Raw genomic sequence first — 22,122 nt, 5'->3', positions numbered from 1 at the left:
GCGCTGGGTGATCATCTGCTGACTACTTACCTAGAGGAGAGTAAAGATGAAAGGAGCTTGAGTCTCTGAGTCACTCTGTGGTAGCTCCTTGCTGACCACCCACAGGGAATTGTTATCTGAGTAAATACCTGTAGGGCTAAGTGTAACTCATACACTATCTTATTCCATATTCCAGAAAAAATTCCAGATAGATTAATAACAGAAAAAATGTTTTAAAATTGTAAATTTTTTATTATTATTAAAATTATTATTAAAAATTATTAAAAATTATTGTTATTAAAAATGTAACAGACTCACAATATTGGCTATCTTTATAATATTAGTTAGAAATATTATGATAGGGGCGCCTGGGTGGCTCAGTGGGTTAAGCCTCTGCCTTCGGCTCAGGTCATGATCTCAGGGTCCTGGGGTCGAGCCCCGCATCGGGCTCTCTGCTGAACGGGGAGTCTGCTTCCCTCTCTCTCTCTCTGCCTGCCTCTCTGCCTACTTGTGATCTCTCTCTCTCTGTGTCAAATAAATAAATAAAATCTTAAAAAATATATCATGATAAAAACTCCAGAAACTAACAGAAAAGATTAAACAGATCTGAGTAGCAAAAAAAAAAAAACAAAAAACAAAAAACAAAAACAACAACAACATTTGAACGTTACCTAATGGGAGAAAATATATGCAACATAAATAAACAACAGGAAGAGGCTGATATGCAAAACAACAAATAGCTTCTCGAAATCAATAGGAGAAAGAAGCGGCAAGGTAAGGAAAATAAGCAAAATAAAAAAACTTGCACAGAATATGGAGAAGTAATTCTCAAAAGAAGGAATATATGCTAATAAGCATATAAAAACATATTCAGTCTCACCGATAATCAGAGTGTAAGTAAAAACAAGACAGCATTTTTTACTCATCAGTTTGGCAAAAAAATGTTTGTTTTTTTTTAAAGATTTTTTTTTTAAAGATTTTATTTATTCATTTGACAGACAGAGATCACAAGCAGGCAGAGAGGCAGGCAGAGAGAGAGAAAGAGAGAGAGAGAGAGAGGCAGAAGCAGGCTCCCTGCTGAGCAGAGAGCCCAATGCGGGGCTCGATCCCAGGACCCTGAGATCATGACCTGAGCTGAAGGCAGAGGCTTTAAACCACTGAGCCACCCAGGTACCCCCCAAAAATGTTTTAATATCAAGTGTTCATGAGTGCATATAAGAAGTAGCAACTTGCATACTCAACTGACTGGAGTCTGAATTGATAAAAATTCTGGAAAGCAATTGCAACATTTACAAATATTAAAAATGCATATATACTTTGTCCATGCACTTCCATTACAAGTAATTTGTCCTACAGAAACACTAACTGTGCAAAAATACATTTATGCTGTATGTCTATTATACTACCATTTGTAAGAGCCAAAAAAACTGGACCATACCTCAACATTCATGAGTAGAGGAATGGTTAAGTAAATGTTATACAGGGGTGCCTGGGTGGCTCAGGCATTAAGCTTCTGCCTTCCACTCAGGTCATGATCCCAGGGTCCTGGGATCGAGCCCCACACTGGGCTCCCGGCTCAGCGGGAAGCCTGTTTCTCCCTCTCCCACTCCCCCTGCTTGTGCTCCCTCTTTCGCTGTCTTTCTGTCAAATAAATAAAAATAGAATCTTTAAGGTAATAACTAAATAACGAAATAAATGTAATACATATACACTGAGGATCAACAACTGCTGAAAATGAGGGAGATATACACCTGCTGACATATTTTTAAGCGATAAGAGCAAGTCAGAACAATATGTACCCTAAATGCACTCTAAAAAGGGGAAAGGAGAAAGAAATCTATGTATCTTGAAGGATATGCACCCTGTTGACACTAATAACCCTTGGAATGAGGAGCTTCCATTTTTAACTTTACGCACTTCTTTTTTTCCCTTATGTATATCATTTTCACAATTATATATTTTTTTTAAGTAAAAGGACAGAAATGAAGAAAGACTGAAAGAAAAGCCCATTGTGGACACGGGCCAAGGCTGAGGGGCTGAGGGATGGTTGGGCAGAGGAACAAAGGCTTGTTGAAGGCTTGCTGAGGGAAACGCACAGGAATGAGTCACTCCCTCCGAGTTCCAGTGGCAGCAGATGGAGCTGTTATGACCCGGAACCAGGGTTCTGCCTGGAAATTTTCCAGGAAAGAGGATGACTTGGGGTGAGCAAAGAAAGGGTAGCCCTGCCGGCCTGAGGGCAAAACATGTTGGGAACAACAATAACAAAAACCGCAAACAAATAATGTCCTTTGGCTAAACTTGCTTAGTCTACCCAGGAGCTAAATATTAGGTTATCTTTTCACTGCTTCAGATTTTTTTAGGTTGAAAACCTCCCCTCAGAAGCTGTTGCGTGAAATGAATATATACCTAATGGAAGGTGGGTTTTTTTGGCTTTTGGTTTTTGGTTTTAAAAGTTACACGTCTCTGTGTATCCTAGGAAGATAATTCCGGGTTCATTCAACGTTTGTTGTGCCAGCAGGAAGGCAAATGGCACAGGTGTATGTGTTACAGATGAACAGGCTGTCATTCACTCTGGAAACGTGCGTTTGTTGGTTCTCTGATGGGTATTAACGTCTTCCACTTGCCAAGAGTACTTTTGTCACAAATCTGATTACATGTGAGATAGAACATCTTTTTGTATGTTCGTGAACCATCCATCATAAGTAGTGCCACATGACCTGTTACTAACTGGAGAGTTTTCCTGTTGGGTATTGCTTGTACTCTAAAATCCCCCATATTACTGTCAATTAAAATTACCTTATTAAACAAAGGCCTACGGGTTGTGTCCACACTAGAGGGGACAAAGGAATCTTGTAGACTCAATGTCGCTATTTAAAGAAAACTCAAGATTCCTCTGAGTCACAGCATACAAATGAGCCAAAGGCAGATTGAGGCAGTTTTCTGGTTGGTTGTGTTCCGAGTGCCTTGCCCGGAGTGAAGTCAGAGACGTGGGCCATGCTTGTGACAGCTCAGTGCTCCTTTAGTCAGCTAGGGTTGCCATAATCAAGTACCACACAGACTTGGGGGGTGGGGGTGGGGTTGTGTAGTGGGAAGCTTAAATAACAAAATTTGTTTTCTCACAGTTCTGGAGAGGAGAAGTCCAAGATCAGGGTGTCAGCTGGGTCGATTACTTCTGAGGGCGGTGAGGGAAGGATGTGTTCCTTGGCTTGTAGATGGCTGACTTGTCCCTATCGTCTTCCTGTCATGCCCATCTGTCTTTGTATCCAAATTCCTCTCTTTTGGATTAGAGTCCACCCTAATGTCACTTTAATGACCCCATCTCCAAGTAAGGTCACATTCTGAGGTACTGGGGGGTAGGACTCCAACATGGGTTTTTAAGGGAAGGAATATAATTCAACCATAATGGAAGGCATAATAATGAAGCAAATTAAGCATAAGTGTAGAGCTTGGGTCTCTGATTGGTCACCCAGGATTTTTATCAGCCCCACTGTCTCCACATTTGAGGGTGCCTTCTCTGCTCCTTTTCCCCACATTCCTGTTGATTTCTGCACTTTGTTCTATCATCGTAATTAAGTAATTACACATTTATCTCCCTGATGAGACCTGCACACTCCCTGTGAGCAGAGACTGTTGTCTTTATTTCCTGGTGTCTAGCACAGTGCCTGACCCAGACAAGGAGAATGAATGAATGATTGACAATGATAAAATATTCATCTCTTAAAGAACACCAGTCCACACAGCTATTTAAATATCTCCCCCCCCCCACCAAACAACCTGACTTCCTGATTGCACGACTAAATGTTAGAATTTAGACTCACACCCATGAAAAACATGACACGGAAACTTGAAAATTTTTAAAATTCTTATTAAGTATGTCATGACACCTTGTAGACAGCAACTTCTAGATAAGAAGTTGGGATTTTAAAAAATGTCTGAAACAGGGGAAAAGGATCCTTATATCCAGCTGCCTCATAAACAAAGCAAGTTCAGACAAAGGATACTGCACTTTACTTACATTAATAATGAACTTTAGATTTAAAGCCTCATTTTATTTTATTTTTAAAGATTTTATTTATTTGACAGAGATCACAGGTAGGCAGAGAGGCAGGCAGAGAGAGAGGGGGAAGCAGACTCCCTGCTGAGCAGAGAGCCCCATGCAGGGCTCGATCCCAGGACCCTGAGATCATAACCTGAGCCAAAGGCAGAGGCTTAAACCATTGAGCCACCCAGGTGCCCCAAAGTTCTGTTTTCTTATTCACAAAATGGGTTTAGTTTTTTGCTCATACTGTTACAAGAGATTGACTCTAAAGCATGTAGCATAGTTTCTGACACATCATAAGCACTCTGAAAAGAGCATTGATAATAAGAATGAGAGCAAATATTTATTCATTATTTGCTACATACCAGACACCATTCTAAGCACTTTATGGAGTATTTCATTTTGGTGTTACAATAATAAGGTAGGTGTAAGGTAGGTGTTTTTATTTCTGTCTCACAGGTGGGAAAACTGAGGCACAGAGAGATTAAGTTGCCCTGAATCGTAGAGCTAGTAAGTGACACAGCTCTATCACACACCCAGGCAGTCTGTCTCTAGAGCCTGTGCTTCTAGTCATCATAGCAGCAACCTCTACATGTTTATAAATATTAGCTCTTTTAAAGTAAAACTTCGGCATGCCCTTAAAAAATTCATAGTCGAGTGGTCCCTAGCCTTCCATCGTCCTATTATTTTTCCTTTTGAATGGTTTTATTTACTAAAATACTATAATGATAAGTAAGAACTCATTTTTTACTGCTATTAATCGAAGATACATGTCACAGAGTTCCTGATCATGGTGAGGGAACAGCCAGATCTGAACTGATAGAATTCTTACCAAAGGCAAAGCAACTCGATAATTTTGGTTGGCTCGTGAAGCTTTTTCATCGCACGGTTTGCACAAGGCTCTCTGAAATAACTGTGATAATTAATTGGCTCTCTTCCTCCAAATAGTAAGCTCACAAAAGTTAATAACCTGTGCGGAGCTGTCCCTGATGCTGATACACGAGTCCCTCTACCAGAACGCCATCTTAAGTGTGTAGGTTTCCCCCCAACAAATGATTCCTGCAGGTGTTCTGCAGACAGACAGATGTGCTACGTGAGCAGTTCTCAAATAGTGTGGTTAGGAGTTTTGGGTAAGTCTATTTAGGGTCCAGAATATATTTCCAAAATATATATTTGATCACCGAATGTCAGAAGTGTTTTAAGGTAGGAGTCAAAATGTTGACTCTCTGTAGGGAAGTATTAAAAGGTCATCTGCCACTGGAAGCTAAGGAAGACTGAAGAGGTGAAGGTCTGGAGTTAGAACTGTCCACTGTGTGTGTACGTGTGTGTGCGTGCACGCACAAGGGACAGTTATGGGGAGAAACGAACAATAGTGCACTAGTAAACCACCTTTTGGGGGGGAAAAATAGGTCCTAGTTGGTAGCACTTTCCAATTTCCATGTTGTAAATACTCTTACCACAGCCAGTTTCAAGCGATCAACAATTCAATAATGTAATATATTTATATTTACTTTATTTTTTAACACATTTCAAATTTAACAGTTGGCTCTCTCAAGTCTGTATGAGCCTGTTCCAACAAACTTATTTATCACCATTCTCAAGGTGGAGCCTGGAGATGCTATGATTGAGAATGGGTGTCTGATAGCTCAGGTGAAGGGAAAAGTCAAGAAAATGTAATTTCTAAGATGAAGTTTAAGACTGAAGAAATTACAACCAGAAATGATTCAGAGTCAAGGAGGCCACAATAAAGAGAAATTTTGGAAGGTAACAATCTAGTTACCAAACTGAAAATAAAGCCCTTGGATGCGGGGGCATATCCCAGACATGGGGACGGATTAGACAAGGAGGAGAAGAGGAAGAGCCGTAGTTCACACGGGGTAAGGATCTGCTTGCCTCAGACCAGATGTGCATTCCTGTCTGACATGATGATTGTCATTGCCCGTTCAACGTTTGCTCTTGTGCAATATGTTCATCTTTCTCTCCTTGAGGGAATTTCAAGCATCTTTGACAATACTGGAAAATATTGCTCACCAGGAATTCGTAGACAAGAAGTCCAAGCCCAGTGTCCACAGCCTGGAAAGCCAAATAGGACTGATCAAGTAATTTAAACAATTATATACACAGCAATAGAAACTCTAGAAACAGACAAAATTTGGAGACCCAGGTGGGCAATCAGCAGGCAGTCAGATTTTTGGAAGTCCATCAGCAAATATTATGATCATGGAGATAGGATAGGACACTGGACCAGGGAAAGAGGGGGTGTAAAATGAGTGGCAAAATTTCCTAAGCTGAGCAATTATGTCAGACACTTCGGATTGTATGTACAAAATCCATTCGTTCCCTCTTACTTAGAATCTTTGTTTTATTTGGCTTGCATAGAAAGGTTTAGCCATGTAACTAATTTCTAGCCAATGAAATATAAGCAGCTATTGCTAGATAGAACTTCCTGGAAAATTCTGTAAAAAGAGGACAAAGAGCTACCATGTGCCTCCCACCTCCTTCCCCTTTACCTCTTTCTCCTGCTATTTCCTTGAAAGACAACAATGATGGCTGGTGCTTCAACAGACAATTTGGCCCCAAGGAAACCCTGCAAATAGAAACAGTGCTAAGGATGTTGTTCTAGAAAGAAAAACAAAATCTTGGTCTCTGACCACTGAAAACTGTCAGAGCATTCCTGGGCTGTCTACCTCCGGATGTTTTTTACAGGAGAGAAAAATAAACTTTTGCCTTGTTTAAGCCACTGTTATTCACTACTTTGGTACCAACAGAAATTCTTGATACAGCCAGCCAACAAGCCAAGTGCTAAGGAATAGGAAGGAAGCAGAGATGGGATTTTGTTTTAAGAATTCCATTACAAGGTGAAGAAGAAGGAAGAAGCATAGTTACTAGGACCAGGACATAAGGTAAGAGCCAAAGTAGTAGGTGATGGACATTGAGGAGGGTAAGTGTTGGTGGTGAGTGCTGTAAATTGTGTAAGACTGATGAATCACAGACCGGTACCCCTGAAACAAATAATACATTATATGTTAATAATAATAATAATAATAAAAGAGCCAAAGTAACAACACTACTTAAAGCCTACTTCTCTGAAAAAGCTACTTCAATCCAAATTTAAAGTCTCCCACTCAACATTGCTTTTTGTCAATAATCCAAGAACAGGATGGCAGATGGTCTAGAGAGAGCAGTCAAGAGCTTGGTGGCCGTGAATCGAGAAGGGCCATCTTGGGGCAGGGGACCAGGAAGGTCGATTGCATTGGTAGTGAAGGTTTCAGAGACCTATAGAAGACTTCAAGACCTATGAAGATTTCATGAGACTGTAGTTCTCTTCTGGATGATCAGCCCACATTTGGCCTCCCACGGTCTGGTGACGAAACTCTCCAGGCTACAATCTGACATCACAGTCCTCACCCACTGGCAGCTCAGGACCAGATTTCAAGAAGCCTGAGGATGGTGAGGAGGGGAGCGAGTGGAGATGCAGCTTGAAGGACAGAGATGGAGCTAGATAGAAAGAAGGCATTTGAATGAAGGGCTTGAGTGAAGGATAAAAAGAATAATGAATGGTACCTGCCATGAATTCTGATCAAAATTAGGAGAGTATGATTGTGTTTATCTGGGGCAATGAAAGAGCAGAGCAGTAAAAACTAGATGCAGACATCATCTTTTCAGTGCTCTAGAGTACGGTAGTGTCTTATCTGAGAAGGGATCATCCAAAAGTCCAAAACTGCTTCTTTTCTGCCTCCTTTACAATAAACAAGGTACAGTGCAAGAATATTAGTGCACAGGTGTCTGGTTTCCTCTCTATGATAGCACCCACAATGCTGTCACCAAGAGACCTCCTATTTGCCAAGTTCAGTGGACACTGTTCATTCCTTATCCATGGCCTCTTTGAGTCCTCCGACACCGCCTCCTCTGTGCCATCACTCTGAGTTCTCATCCCAGCTCCATCACCCCTTTTCCATCTCCCACTAGCACATCTGATGGTTGGTGTCCCCAGTGTTCTGTCCTCAGTCTTTACACTCTTCCATTTATAATCTATTTCTAGACTCTTCTCCCATGTAAGGTATTTCATTTGTTCTGTGTATCCCAACTCCAGTATCTATGCCTTCAGCTCATACCTTGTCCTTGGCTCTAGACTTCTAGATCCTAAATCTATACCATATGCCCCACCATCAGCTCCAACCCCACAAGTTCAAAACGAGAATTTGCCAATGGCTTTGAAAGCCTTTGGAGTATAGGGGGTACGTCTCATACCTCTCATAGCTTCAGTGCATGGAAGCATTCAGCAAGTATTGTCAAATGACAACATGGCTGGATATTTTCAACAAACACATTTAAATGTCACTTATGTACATATTTATTAATATGGAATGCTTCATGAATTTGTGTGTCATCATTGTACAGGGGCCACGCTGGTCTTCTCCGTATCATTCCAATTTTAGTGTATTTGCTAAATATTTATTTATTTAGCATTTTACTGAAATATAAATGACATACAAAGAATTAAACACATATGAATTGTACAATTTGATGTTTTGACATATGTCCACCTATTGAATGTTCACTACAATCAAGACAGGGAACATAGTCATATTGCCAAAAGTTCCCTCTTGTGTCCCTTTGTGATTCATCTCTCCTGTCCTCCCCATCCTCCAGTCCCCCACTGCCAATCAATGATCAATCTCATTTCTATCACTATAGCTTAGTTCCTATTTTCTATAATTTTATATAAAAGAACTCATATATTATGTACTCTCTTTTGGGGCCTGGCTTCTTTTTAAATTACCCTTATTTCTTTATTTATGGATAGTCCATTCATTTTATTGCTAAATAGTATTTTTTTTCTTTTTTTTTTTTTGTTGTGTTATGTTAGTCACCATAAAATACATCATTAGTTTTTGATGTAGTGTTCCAAGATTCATTGTTTAAGTATAATACCCAGTGCTCCATGCAATACGTGCCCTCCTTAATACCCATCACTAGGCTCACCCATCCCCCCACACCCCTCCCCTCTAAAACCCTCAGTTTGTTTCTCAGAGTCCACAGTCTCTCATGGTTCATCGCCCCCTCTGATTCCCCCCCTTCACTTTTCCTTTCCTTCTCCTAATGTCCTCCATGTTATTCCTTATGTTCACAAATAAGTGAAACCATATGATAATTGACTTTCTCTGCTTGACTTACTTCACTCAGCATAATCTCCTCCAGTCCCATCCATTTTGATGCAAAAATTGGGTCTCATCATTTCTGATGGCTGAATAATATTCCATTGTATATATGGACCACATCTTCTTTATCCATTCGTCTGTTGAAGGGCATCTTGGCTCTTTCCACAGTTTAGCTATTATGGACATTGCTGCTATGAACATATGGCCCTTCTTTTCACTGCATCTGTATCTTTGGGGTAAATACCCAGTAGTGCAATTTCCAGGTCATAGGGTAGCTCCATTTTTAATTTTTTAAGGAATCTCCACATTGTTTTCCAAAGTGGCTGCACCAACTTGCATTCCCACCAACAGTGTAAGAGGGTTGCTGGATAGTATTTTATTGTATTGGTATACCACAGTTTGTCTATTCATTCACCTATTAATGGACCTTTGTGCTGTTTCCAGTTTTCAGTGATTACAAATAAAGCTGCTATGAACATTTGTGGAAAAGTCTTTGTGTGGACATATGCTTTCCTTTCTCTTGAACAAATAAGAACAGAATGACTAGATTATATGGTAGGTATATATTTAACTTTAAAAGAAACTGCCAAATGTTTCCCTAAGTTTTGTACCATTTTACAATCCCACCATGGTCTGTTCTAATTCTTCCACATCCTCAACAACACTTGGTGTGGTCAATAGTTTTAATTTTAGCCATACTAACAGATGCTAAGTGGTGTCTTACTGTGGTTTTAATTTGCATTTTCCTATTGACCAACACTGTTGAGCATCTTTTCATGTGCTTACCTACCATTTCTATATCTTCTTTGGTGAAGTGTCTCTTCATTTTCTCTGCCCATTTTTAAAATGTGTTATTTTGAGAGTTATTTGTACAGTTGACTCTTCAGCAACATGGGGGCTAGGGGCAATGACTCCCCCACATAGCAAAAAATCCCCTTATAACTTTGGATTCTCCCCAAACTTAACTAATAGCCTGCTATTGACTGGAAGCCTTACTGATAACATAAACAGTTGATTTGATACATATTTTGTGTAAGTACTATATACTGAATTTTTACATTAACATAAGCTAGAGAAAAGAAAATGTTACTAAGAAAATCCTGAGGAAAGGAAAATACATTTCAGTAGTATACTGTATTTATATAAAAAATCCATGTCTAAAGTGGACCAGATCAGTTCAACACATGTTGTCCAAAGATAAAATGTATATTTTGAATACAAGTTATTTACCAGATATATATGATTTGCAAATGTTTTTTCCCAATTTGTGGCTTGTCTGCTCTACACTTTTAACTATCTTTTGAAGAGCAGAAATTTTTAATTTTGGTGAAGTTCAATTTATTCTTTTATGGATTGTACTTTTATACCATATCCAAAAAAATCTTTGCCTAACCAAAGGTTACAAATATTTTCTCCCATGTTTTCCTTTTTATTTTTTTTAACATTTTCTTTTTTATTTGAGAGAGAGAGAGAGCAAAGAGAGAGAGAGAGCACAAGTGGGGTGGGGGGAGGGCATAAGGAGAAGCAGACTCCCTGTTGAGTGGGGAGCTGGATGGATGGGAGCTTGATCCCAGGACCCCAAGATCATGACCTGAGCTGAAGGAAGATGCTTAATAGACTGAGCCACCCAGGTGCCCCTCTCCCATGTTTTTTTCTAGAAATTTTTAAATTTTAGATTTTACATTTAAGTCTATGGTCCATTTTGAGTTAATTTTCATATATGGTGGAAGGTATGGGTTGAAGTTCATTGTTTTGCAAAAAATAATTTATTGAAACACATATAAATTTAAACAAATTATAAGAGAGTTTTTTCTTGTGAATCAGTGGAAGCTTTTAATTTAAAAGTCTGTAATCAGGGATACTATGCCAACAGTCTAAGTCAACTGCTTGCCTAATTTTTGAAAACATACTCTTTATTTATTCTCTTTTCAAGATGTTCTATTAAATTTTTTATTTGTATAGTAAAGGTATAAATCAACATTGTTTGTATCCCATGTTCCACTGGCTTATCAGTTTGTTAAGTCTGAGCTCTATAAGCTTGTTTTTTTCTAGATAGCTCTTGGGCCTTGCAGGTAGGAGAGGAATAATGAGAAAGAAGGTAGGTATGTAATAGAGATGAATATATCTAATTGGTACCTCATTAAAGTGCTCAAAACTCTTAGATGCTGTATTAGGGAAACTCCAGGGTTATTGCATGAGGCATCTTTTTTTTTTTTTTTTTTCAAGAGAGAGAGGAGGGAGGGACAGAAGCATAGGGAAAGAGAGAAAATCAAGCAGACTTCCTGCTGAGCACCTGGCATGGGTCTCAATTTCATGACCCTCAGATCATGATCTGAGTTGAAATCAAGAGTCAGATGCTTAACCAACTAAACCACCCTGGAGCCCCATGAAGCATCTTTTCTGTGTGGATTTTGACCCATGCAAGAATGAAATGCCTTTAATAATATGTGTGTGTCTGTGTATTTTAGTAGGAGGCAGGAAGGAGATGGCTGATTAGAGATTTTATTTCAATTTAGTAGAGAAAGAAATCCTGAGATAAACCCATCTTCCCCCTTTGGAGTGGCCTACCAGAACTTGGTAAAATTTGTCTGAAATATTGGAATGGTCTCTGGAGCCCTAAAGCCAAATGCCAAGACCCCATAAAATAGTGGAAGAGGTACATCTTTGGGTAATCATTTAGGCTAGGTAGTAGACGTACGTGGTCATATGTGTTGCTTCCAAGCATCTATTTTTCACTATCCCATTCTTCATAACCCCATATCTTTGGAAAGTCATATGGTTTTCTAAAAGCTGAACCTATCTCTAACTTCGGGTGTATTACATTGATATATTAGCTCTAATAATGTCCCCATCTCTTGAGATCGGTTCATGGATGGGAATGTGACAAGAGTTGATTCAATAAGAGTGAATCTCAAGACTTGTACAGAAATTATCAGAAGTTTCTTTTCTAGTCCTCCAAGCACTCAATAATAAAATAGTAAGAGCTGAAATTGCTGCCACCATGAAAGGACAGGTTCTGTCTGAAACACTATAGATGGCAGAAGGAATAGACAATGAGAAAAGTCCTTGGCGATATAATTGAATGGTTAGATCAAACTTCACTTGACTTCTTCAAGGCTGCTCAATTGTGTGAGGCAGTAAGTTTCCTTTTTCTTTCACATCTGTCACCTAACTGAAGGAAGGATACATTTGGGTATATTAAGTTTGCAAGAAACTGAGATCTGTTAGGGTTTCTTCAGGTTTCTTGGGATATAGTACAAAACCTTGGCAGGCCTCTTGAAAAATTGAAAATTGGTTCAAGAAACAGGTGAGATTTAGCAAATCTGATTTTTAAAATCTCCTTAGAAATTAGACTCTAACCCTATTCTAGAGCTCTAATATACTGCTGATTTAGCTGCTTTCTGCTCCAAATACTAGCAGTTACCTGATTCTTCTGCTTTATCTCACATTCAAATTTTGGTTCAGTCAGTCAGTTATAATTTCAAAATCTGTCCAACATCACTGGCAAATATACAGATATCTGGCTGATCCACTCTACCCTGGCAGACAAGATGGAGGGTTAAAAACCGCAGTGATGAAAGGTAAGGAAGTTTTCCACAGTAGGCTGTGGTTATGAAAGTTATGCTGAGCTTTCTCAGAAAGGAGTCTGTCAGGCATCATGAATGTGCTGTCCAAGACTGTGCTTTCTGGGATCCCTAAACTTACGATGGGGAGTGTGAGAGCTGAAGGAGCTGAGAAGCCAAGAGTTGGCCAGAGATCTGACCATGTGTCTATGGGGATGTCTGGAATGGTCCTGTTGGCAAGTCCTGTGTAATCATACAATAAAAATGTTAAAATGTGATTTTGACAAAAATCATATGGGAATATAAATGCCAAGGTGATGGGGCTCGGTCCCCTACCGTGTCTCCCGACTGTATCAATCAGCTTCCCTGCCCTTGGCTTCTGGTTGGATTTGTTCAAGAGGGAGTCCTAGTGAAAGATGAGAGAGAGAGAGGAGAGTAAAGTTAGGCTCTTTATTCCCCTGGGTGTTATCCTATGGAATTGCCCCAAGCTGGCTGTGTTCCTCCACTAAAGGTCACTGATCTGCATTCTGGAGATCACAGCTCCTCTAAAGGTGACTTTTTGTACATGATTCTATCCTTCTGGGTTCCGGTAACCTCTGCCTGCCCTCCGCTGTGACCAGCTCTGGTCTGGCCATATCTCTTTTGAATTCTATGAATGTTTAATTCTATGAATGTTTAGAGTGAATTCTCTCGCAGGACTGGCAGTTTCTGGATTCATGCTACAATAACTAGGTCACCATGAAATTCACCTCCTTAATGATGCTTCGCATACTCTATCTTGATCTTCTCAGTTGTTTTCTCTCAAAAGCTGTTCAAGTTTTTTGTTATCACTTAGTGGAGACATTTCATTCTCCAAGGGGTACTTCCCAGTTTGTATTTTTATGGACATCCTGTTTATGGCTTTAAGAGAATGCTACTCAGTACTTTTTGCATCTGAATTCCCTCTCAAGGGATACCATTCCACTTTGCTCCCTGAAATCTTGAGTCTTTCTCTTTTCTATTTCTTTTGAGCCCATTCACTTTTCGAGGGCTAGCAATGACTAAAACACCACCTTGTTTTATCGTCCCATATATATAAGCAGTTAGATTCGGGTACATCTTCCTTTCTATACTGTATAGATTAAGTCTGCGTAGATTTCTTTCCTTCATATCTTTCTGGCCTGATTACTAAGATCACATTTCTTCCAAGAAAATTTTTCTCTTCTTCTAACTTAGTCAACCAATATTTTTTTTAAATTTTTCTTCTCCCTTGCTGCTCCTATTCTGTAAGTAACTCAAAAGCATGCTTTACTATTATTTTTTCATTTTCACAAAAGAAATACATGTGCATTTATCAAATAATCAGATAATGTTACAAAGTTTTAACAAACACCAGCTGTTCTTTGCCTACCTGTTTCCCAGGTCTATCCCAGATCTCCTTCCCCCAAGGGCAATTACTCTCAGCTGTTTTTCCTGTTTCTTCTGGCATTCTTCTCCGTGTTTCTAAATAACAGGTTTGGACTGTTACGGACTGTTATTTATTGATCTTTCACCCTGTCTGTAGGTAGTTGGGCAAACCCAGAGTAGACCTTGAATCAAGGACTTGAATAAAACAGATTACTTAGGAGGTAATCCTTAGAAGTACAAGTTGGACTATGGGGAAATGAGACAGAGAAGGGCAGAAAGCCTGATAAAGAGTTTAGTCTCAAAAATATTTCTGCCATAGACAACTGCAGTGGCCTGCGATCCTGCCGTGAACTCTGGGAGATAATGTGCGACAGGCCTTGGGTTACTCCTTAGAGTCAAGGGGCAACCAGCTCCTCTCAGTCATTGGTTGAGGGTGCTCTAGGACCCACTGTCTGTCTGACACTTTCAGCTGCTCTGTGTGCCAGTCAAGTAGATTCTATTGGCCTGAGGACTCCATCAGGCTTAGAGTGGCAAGTGTGTCAGTCAGAAGCTATTGAGTATCACGCATGGCAATAGGCAACGTCAAGATGACATGGGTGCGGCTCCCATCGTATAGTGGTATTGATCAGGATTCTCCAGAAAATCATAACCAATGGGCTGGCATTAGGAGCATCACCTGAGAACTCATTAAAATGCAAATTCTCGAGTCCCACCCAGATCTACTGAATTTGAATCTTTGGGGTTTGGGTCTGAGATTCTGTTTTAACAAGTTCTCTAGGTAATTCTTATGCAGGTTAAAGTTTGAGAAGCACTGGCCTGTAATTTACACAATCTCTTGATTGACTAAGCTAAAAGAAGTTGAATACAGGTGAGGGAGAACAAAGGTAAATAATTATGTACATCTGATGCCCCCAATTAAACCTCTTGGAAAATGGGGCCAACAGTGAGTTCAAAATCAGTCAAGGGCCATTCTTACCTTGGCCTGCCTCTAACATCGCTATCGCCTGTAACAAGGGAATGGTGATAATGTTGGCGAACTTCCTGGGCTGTTGTGTAAACCAAACGGGAAACTAATGTGATGGTTCTTTGCTCCTGAATATCAATAACTGTTTCTAATAACATCACTCTTTTAAGTCACTTAAGTCCTATTTATTATATTTCCACTTTGGTGAACTTCAGTAGTATGTAGCAATTCCCCCCAAATGCTAACTTTCAATCGACTGGTAAAATTGGCACTGCCATTGTTGTTATAGATTTTAATATTTAAAAATATTCATCTTTTACCCATGTTTTTCTGTTTCTGCATGAGTAAAGAATGTGTTATTATATCTTCAACAAATTGTTCCTAGAAAGGGCAGGATTTTGTTTTGTTCTTTCTCTACAAGGATGGAATTTTTGCAATCTTTTATCTTGGTAACTATTCATTGCCAATCAGGATAAAAGAGCTTTTGCCCCTCCAATAATTTCTATTTTATGATTACATGCTTGGACAATTTCAGTATACTTTAGAGGTACAAATGGGTCTATTTAAGTGCTATTATTTTTTTTAATTGCTATTTTTTTTGTGGCAGACTCATTAACAATTCAAAACTTGAATTAGAACTAACCTAAAAATGTCTTACTTTATGTCAATGAAGTCTATTAGATACAAATGAAGCCCATTTTCACAACACTCAATGAAGAACATATCATACTTAATGAAAATCTGTTCTCAGATTTCCTAGAAAATAAGCTGAACCAAGGGGGACTAAATAAAATGTAATTTTAATATTACATGAACATGACAGAACAGAAGAAATAGAAGGGTCAAAATGCTGAACCTATTTTTAATTATCAAGGTCGTCCTGGAAGATTTTGTTTTAATTATACATCAGAGGTGATGTTTTTAGGGAGCTCAAATAAATACTCATTATTCAACTTGAACTTAAATTAGGCATTGAAAACATCTTCATAAATTCAGTAAAGTCATCAGACTTCTGCTAAATCCTTAAAGTTCATTTATACTTTTCTCTGTTTTACTATAAGCTTTTTGTCTACAATTAAATGAGAGTATATATGAGAAAGTACTTAGCGGATGAGTTAGCGTGTATACTCATAATCAGTGTTAGCTTCCTTTCTTTCCTGTCACATAATAAATGAAAAGAGATGTACTAAATTTCCAGTTGGATATTTATCTAGGTTTCTCTAGCCATCTTTAAAACAGCAAGTAACTGTGCTTAGAGAATGGAATTAAAACTCCTGGGAAAATTAAAGCTGTATGAAGATTTTTAAGTGCTAATAAGTGCTTAAAATATTACATAATCACACTCATTAATAGTAAGCATTTTAAGTTGAGTGTAGTTGTATGCATGTTGTTGATGCTTACATTTTTACCTACTATTTTCAGGCATTATAAATTCACACATAGAATTCAATTCAGAGGGAAGCTAGGAGCCTCATATGACAGATGATCAAGTCAAAAGGAATTCATATTTAAAATAAAAGCAAAAGAACTTCAACTATTTTTAGATCATTGGCAGCAATTCTAAACCAAAAGAATATTATTGAAATGACGAATTTTGCATTCCTAGAATTATGAACACATTGCTTCTTACAATTAAAATTTCTAGACCCATACAAAAGGACGTGCTCAATTGTATAAACTCAAAAGTCAAAGTTATTGATACACAGAACAGCTGTTACATATTAAAGACATTGGATTGGGGGGTGTGTTGGTGTGTGAACATGTTTATGACACAGATGGATCATAGAATGTGGAGCTTTTCTAAGTTTGGACATGCAGGTCCAATTTTATCCCCTTCCAAATTGAAATTAGGGCTCTCAAAGATTCCAGACTTGAATACAGGAAATCCAAGTCCCTGAAATGCCCACAGAATAGGTACCAAATGGAGACCTGGGTTACTCAGTGTTTGGGCAAGGCAGTGCAGAAGTTTCTGAGTAAATGACAAAATGAAAGTGACCGAACCGTTTAGTATGTGCTGTGGCTCATTATGCAGCCAAATGCCCCAGTGCGGTCTCTTCTCTGATCATCTAGGCTGGAGTCTTCAGCAGCGTCATAAGGGACTTAAGATCAATCCAGTTTGATCTTTTTATTGAACAAATGAGGCTCAGAAAGATTAAGTGAGTAGGTCAAGTCACAAAAGCTGAAAGTGGAAGAACAGGGTCTTGAACTCTGTTCTCTCACTTCTCAGCCCAGTGCTTCCCCTCTTATTTTCTAAGGCCTGCCTTTCTTATTACCAGCGTCATAGACTCTGCCCCACAGCTGATGTCCAAACTTGGCTCTGCCTTTGGGGGGTGCAAATAGGGACAGATTGAAGTCCTGCCCAGATCTGCCTTGAGGGTAGGACTGTCACAGGTGGGAAGTTCTAAGGAATCCTTGGAATGGAGGAAGGCACACCTTCAAGGATAAATGGGGGAGGGAGGTGGGGAACACTATGATGCATCTGAAAAAGCAGACTGGAGCCACATTGTGGGGCTCTCAAATGCTAGGATACTGAATTGATTTATTGGAATTGATTTCACCTGCCATTGGGTGCCCCTCCGGGCGTCTGGCAGTGTAGGTGTTAATGTCTGTTTGTTATACAACCGAATGAGCTGTTGAAAGTTTGTGAGCTGTTTCTGAGACCTGTTCTTTTCAGAGATGTGCTTCAAACTGCGTTAGACTTTCTGGGAGAATTGAGGCTCAAGGAGGTTGGCAGGTGGGAAAATAGATCCACTCACAAAGAGGAGAAAGACACTACAGTGAGTTACCAAAATTTAATGTGTGTATTCATAGCTTTTTCATAGCCTTATTGGTATGTAATTTGACCTTTTTTTTTCTTTTACTTTTTTTTTTTTTTTTTTTTAGTTATTTAATTGACATAGAGACACAGCAAGAGAGGGAACACAAGCAGGGGGAGTGGGACAGGGAGAAGCAGGCTTTCCACGGAGCAGGAAGCCCAATGTAGGGCTTGATCCCAGGACCCTGGGATCATGACCTGAGCTGAAGGCAGATGCTTAACAACTGAGCCACGCAGATGCCCCTATAATTTGACTTCTTAATGAAAGGATTGCTCACGGATCATTATAATGTTAAGGAAAAGAAGCCAGATGCAAAGAAAATGTGTCAGTTCAGGTCCTCTAAGAAGCAGATGCCAAATGGAATTGAAGTTCCAAGACATGTAATATGTAAAATAAAGGGGAGAGAGTGGAAATAGGCAGGGAGAGCTGTCATACTACAGTGCAGGTCTGATACATGGAAAAGAAAAGGAGGAAGGAAGGAGGATGGGGAAGAAGACTCTCCGACAGTGGGGCAGCCAGGTCGGTGAGGACCCCTAGACCAAAGAGTGCCTATTAGAGGGTGTAGCATGAAGCAGAAATAGCTTGGCTCTAGTTCTCCCACTGTGCACAGTTGTTGGCTGGGTGCAGCCTAGAGAGAGTGTGGTCTTGGTGTAAATTCTGTAATGGATCGTGATGGCACAGTAGGTAGAGTCTGTTGGCTCACTGGTCTCCTTTAGGAGAGAACTTGCAGTTCTCTCCTAAAGGAAGATCTGAATGACACAGACTTGTGTTCACTTCAATACCATTTGCTCCTATTTACATACAACTAAATAACAGACAAGCCAAGATAGTGGCAGTAGCTAGAAAGGGATGTAAGGAGAATGTCTAGGCGCTGATAATGTTCTGTCTTTTCATCTGGGAACTGCCAACACACCTTGATCTATGCACTTAGTGATTGTATATTTTCTTATTATGTAATATTAACATTAAAAGATGAAGGGCCCCTGGGTGGCTCAGCCAGTTAAGCGTCAGCCTTCAGCTCAGATCATGATCCCAGGATCCTGGGCTTGAGCCCCTGAATCAGGCTCCCCGCTCAGTGGAGAGCCTGCTTCTCCCTCCCCCTCTGCCTGCAGCTCTGCCTGCTTGTTGTCTCTCTCTGTCTCTCTGCCAAATAAATAAAATCTTAAAAAAAAAAAGAAAGAAAAAGATTATTTGCCAAGCTCAAAAGAAAAATGATATTGAAGAGTTTAATATAGTAGGAAATATGGAAGAGTTTGATGGAAAATCAAATAATTATTTCAAATATAATAAAAATTAAACAATTGGCCTAGCCTCTTATCAGGGCTTGGAATTGGACTGAAATGGAACAGTGTGGACTAGGGCAGTCCATGTGGAACAGGCTGGTAGAATTTGGTGAATCGATAAAGCCTCTCAGTTGGGTGGCAGGTAGGGTGGAAAGAGCAGCCTGTGAATGGAGGCGACTGGGTGGGGAGCAAACATTACTATAAAGAATGGCCAAGCCTTAGATGTCCATTGACAGAAGAATGGTTAAAGAAGATGTGGTATATATATACAATGGAATATTATGCAGCCATCAAAACACCAATATCTTGCTATTTGCAATGACATGGATGGAACGAGAAGGTATTATGCTAAACGAAATAAGCCAATCAGTGAAAGACAATTATCATATGATCTCACTGATATGAGGAATTTGAGAAGCAAGACAGAGGATCATAGGGGAAGAGTGGGAGAAATGAAACAAGATGAAACCAGAGAGGGAGACAAACCACAAGAGACTTTTAATCTCAAGAAACAAACTGAGGGCTGCTGGAAGAGGGGGTGGGAGGGACTGGTTGCTGGGTGATGGACATTGGGGAAGGTATGTGCTATGGAGAGTGCTGTGAATTGTGTAAGACTGATGAATCACAGACCTGTACCCCTGAAACGAATAATACGTTATATGTTAATTAAAAAAAAAAAAAAGAATGACCAGGCAAGGTGTAAAGTCCCAGAGGACAGGATGGCATCAGCACCCAGAGAACCTAGTTATGCACGAGAACAAAGATGTATTTTGCAGTCTACTCTTGGCATTTAAGTGTTTAATACATACCTTGTCAACTATAGGAGAGAAAAATGTCAGTAAGCAGACTGGCATCAGTTCAATTGTTTGAATTATGAGATTGGGTATCAGGTCCAAACGGATAGTTTTCTTGGTCCAAGGCTGGTTATCAGGTAAATAGATAAACCTCCTGACCTATTGAGTCTACTGACCCTCTGGTCATCACCAGAGATTATATCTCTGGTAACAGGAACAAACACATAACAAACAGAACACTTTTCAATGCATAAGGAAAAAATGACTGCCTTGTAAAGAGATTAAGCTTGAGAAAAGTTGAAAAGGTGGTTAATGTGTGTTGTGAAAATATTCATAGATTGTATGTGGCACTGAACAAAAAATATGATTCAGGAGAAAAGCCAGGATGCAATGAAATTATTTCCATTTTCTTGATTTTAGGAATTTGAGAATGTTTCTGGTCTTCTCTCCTGGAAATTCCAAGAATCTTCAGGGTATATTTTTAGACAGGGATGTTTTCTTCATCATCTTTGGACCTTTGGTGTGTGACACATCAATGGTTCTTCTATAAACTTGTTGAAGGAATAGGTAAAAAAAATATGAATGAACAAAGAAGTCTCTGTGTCATCAGTCTGGTCTTGGTGAACGAAATGTATGTGAACATGAGGAGTCACCTAAAAAACCCTTGGGCACCCTGTTGAAGAGAGTGGGGACCTGTTAGAGACTAGTTAGGACCCCCGTCTTTTCCAGAATTGGGGGAGCAACATGGGAAGAGCAACCTTGATTTTTCATCTAGAAAAAGTGCCACTTCTTCTGAGGCCCTTGGGGCCATCTTTAGGTCAAAGTTGTCTGAGCTCACTGCTGGGAACCTGACCACAGAAGAGAAATTCATACAAGAGCCTTTTTCAGAAGAAGAAAGTTCTGGTGCTCATCTTTAAGTAAATTGCTGATTTTCACTATAATTCTTAAGTTCAGGGTTTACTGAAGTAAATCCTTATATTTGTTCAGTTCCGTATTGATTTCAAATCTCTTTCGCATGTATTATTTCTTTAGCTCCTTATACCAGTCATGATGTCTGGTTTCAGATTATTGCGTAATAGGAAATGGAAGAAAAAGTGTTAAGTTAGTCAGTGTTCTCCAGAAAAACAGGAGAAATAAGATACACACACACACACACACACGCACACACACGCACACACGCACACACGCATGCATAGAGACACACAGAGAGATTTACTTTAAGAAATCGGCTCACATAATTAGGGAGACTGGGAGACTGGCAAGTCCTGGCAGACTGGAGATCCAGGGATGAGCCAGTGATGCAGTTCAAGTCTGAAAGCCAGCTGTCTGATGCATAATTCCCTCTTGCTCAGAGGAGCTCAGTGATTTTGTTCTATTTTGGCCTTCAGCTGATTAGATGAGGCCCACCTACACTATGGAGGCAATCTGCTTTATACTAGTGCAGTGATCCAAAAACACCCTCACAGAGACATCCAGAATAACACTGAACCACATAGCTTGGCATTGTGCCCCAGCCACGTTGACACATAAGATTAACCATCGCAAGGATCTTGGAGTCTGGGAATTACTCAAGCTTATGGAGTTAGTCACAAGATTTTTTTCTAAAATTCTGGTCTCTGGCATAATTTAGGCCTCGTGAGAGACTTACTAAGCACTAGAATTAGATGATGGCTTTTCAAAAAATTCTAATGTGGGGAGTGAGAATGGAAAGGAGCTAGCTGGTGGTCAGAAATGTTAGTTACTCAGTTAATGCTGAAAGTGAGAATCAGACCCCAACTAGTTAGGTAAAACTTGCATCCTTCTTAAGCGTTATGTGTAACTATATAAAATCACAAGCTCATAAACAAACTCAAAATACGAGAAAAGAAACTAAAACCATCTGCCTAAATTTAGAAAGACACCTGTAGGGGCACTCCAGCTTAGATGGGGGTGGAGAATTTCATTGCAATGTCTCGGGCAGATGTGAAAAGTCACAGCACAGGGCAGGGCTGGGCTGGTGGGGAATGAGGCTTTCCACTGGGAGGCTATTCTATTCACGGAACTTTGATCCCTGTTGAGGGGCAGCCTAAGGCTTTCAGACTTCCAAAACAAGCCCAGAAAGCAGGAAATCAAGTAGCACGCAGCTCTTTCCCACCC

The 22,122-nt window shown here is 39.7% G+C and overlaps 1 pseudogene; it reads right to left on the bottom strand.

Annotated features, from left to right (window-relative positions):
- Positions 1-8,374: 8,374 nt before the first annotated feature.
- Positions 8,375-8,473, bottom strand: LOC125096603 (uncharacterized; annotated as a pseudogene).
- Positions 8,474-22,122: the final 13,649 nt, after the last annotated feature.

Source organism: Lutra lutra, chromosome 3, assembly GCF_902655055.1.
Source record: "Lutra lutra chromosome 3, mLutLut1.2, whole genome shotgun sequence".
Lineage (NCBI taxonomy): Eukaryota > Metazoa > Chordata > Mammalia > Carnivora > Mustelidae > Lutra > Lutra lutra.
The sequence above is the reverse complement of the archived record's forward strand: the minus strand, read 5'-3'. Positions and strand labels throughout refer to the sequence as shown.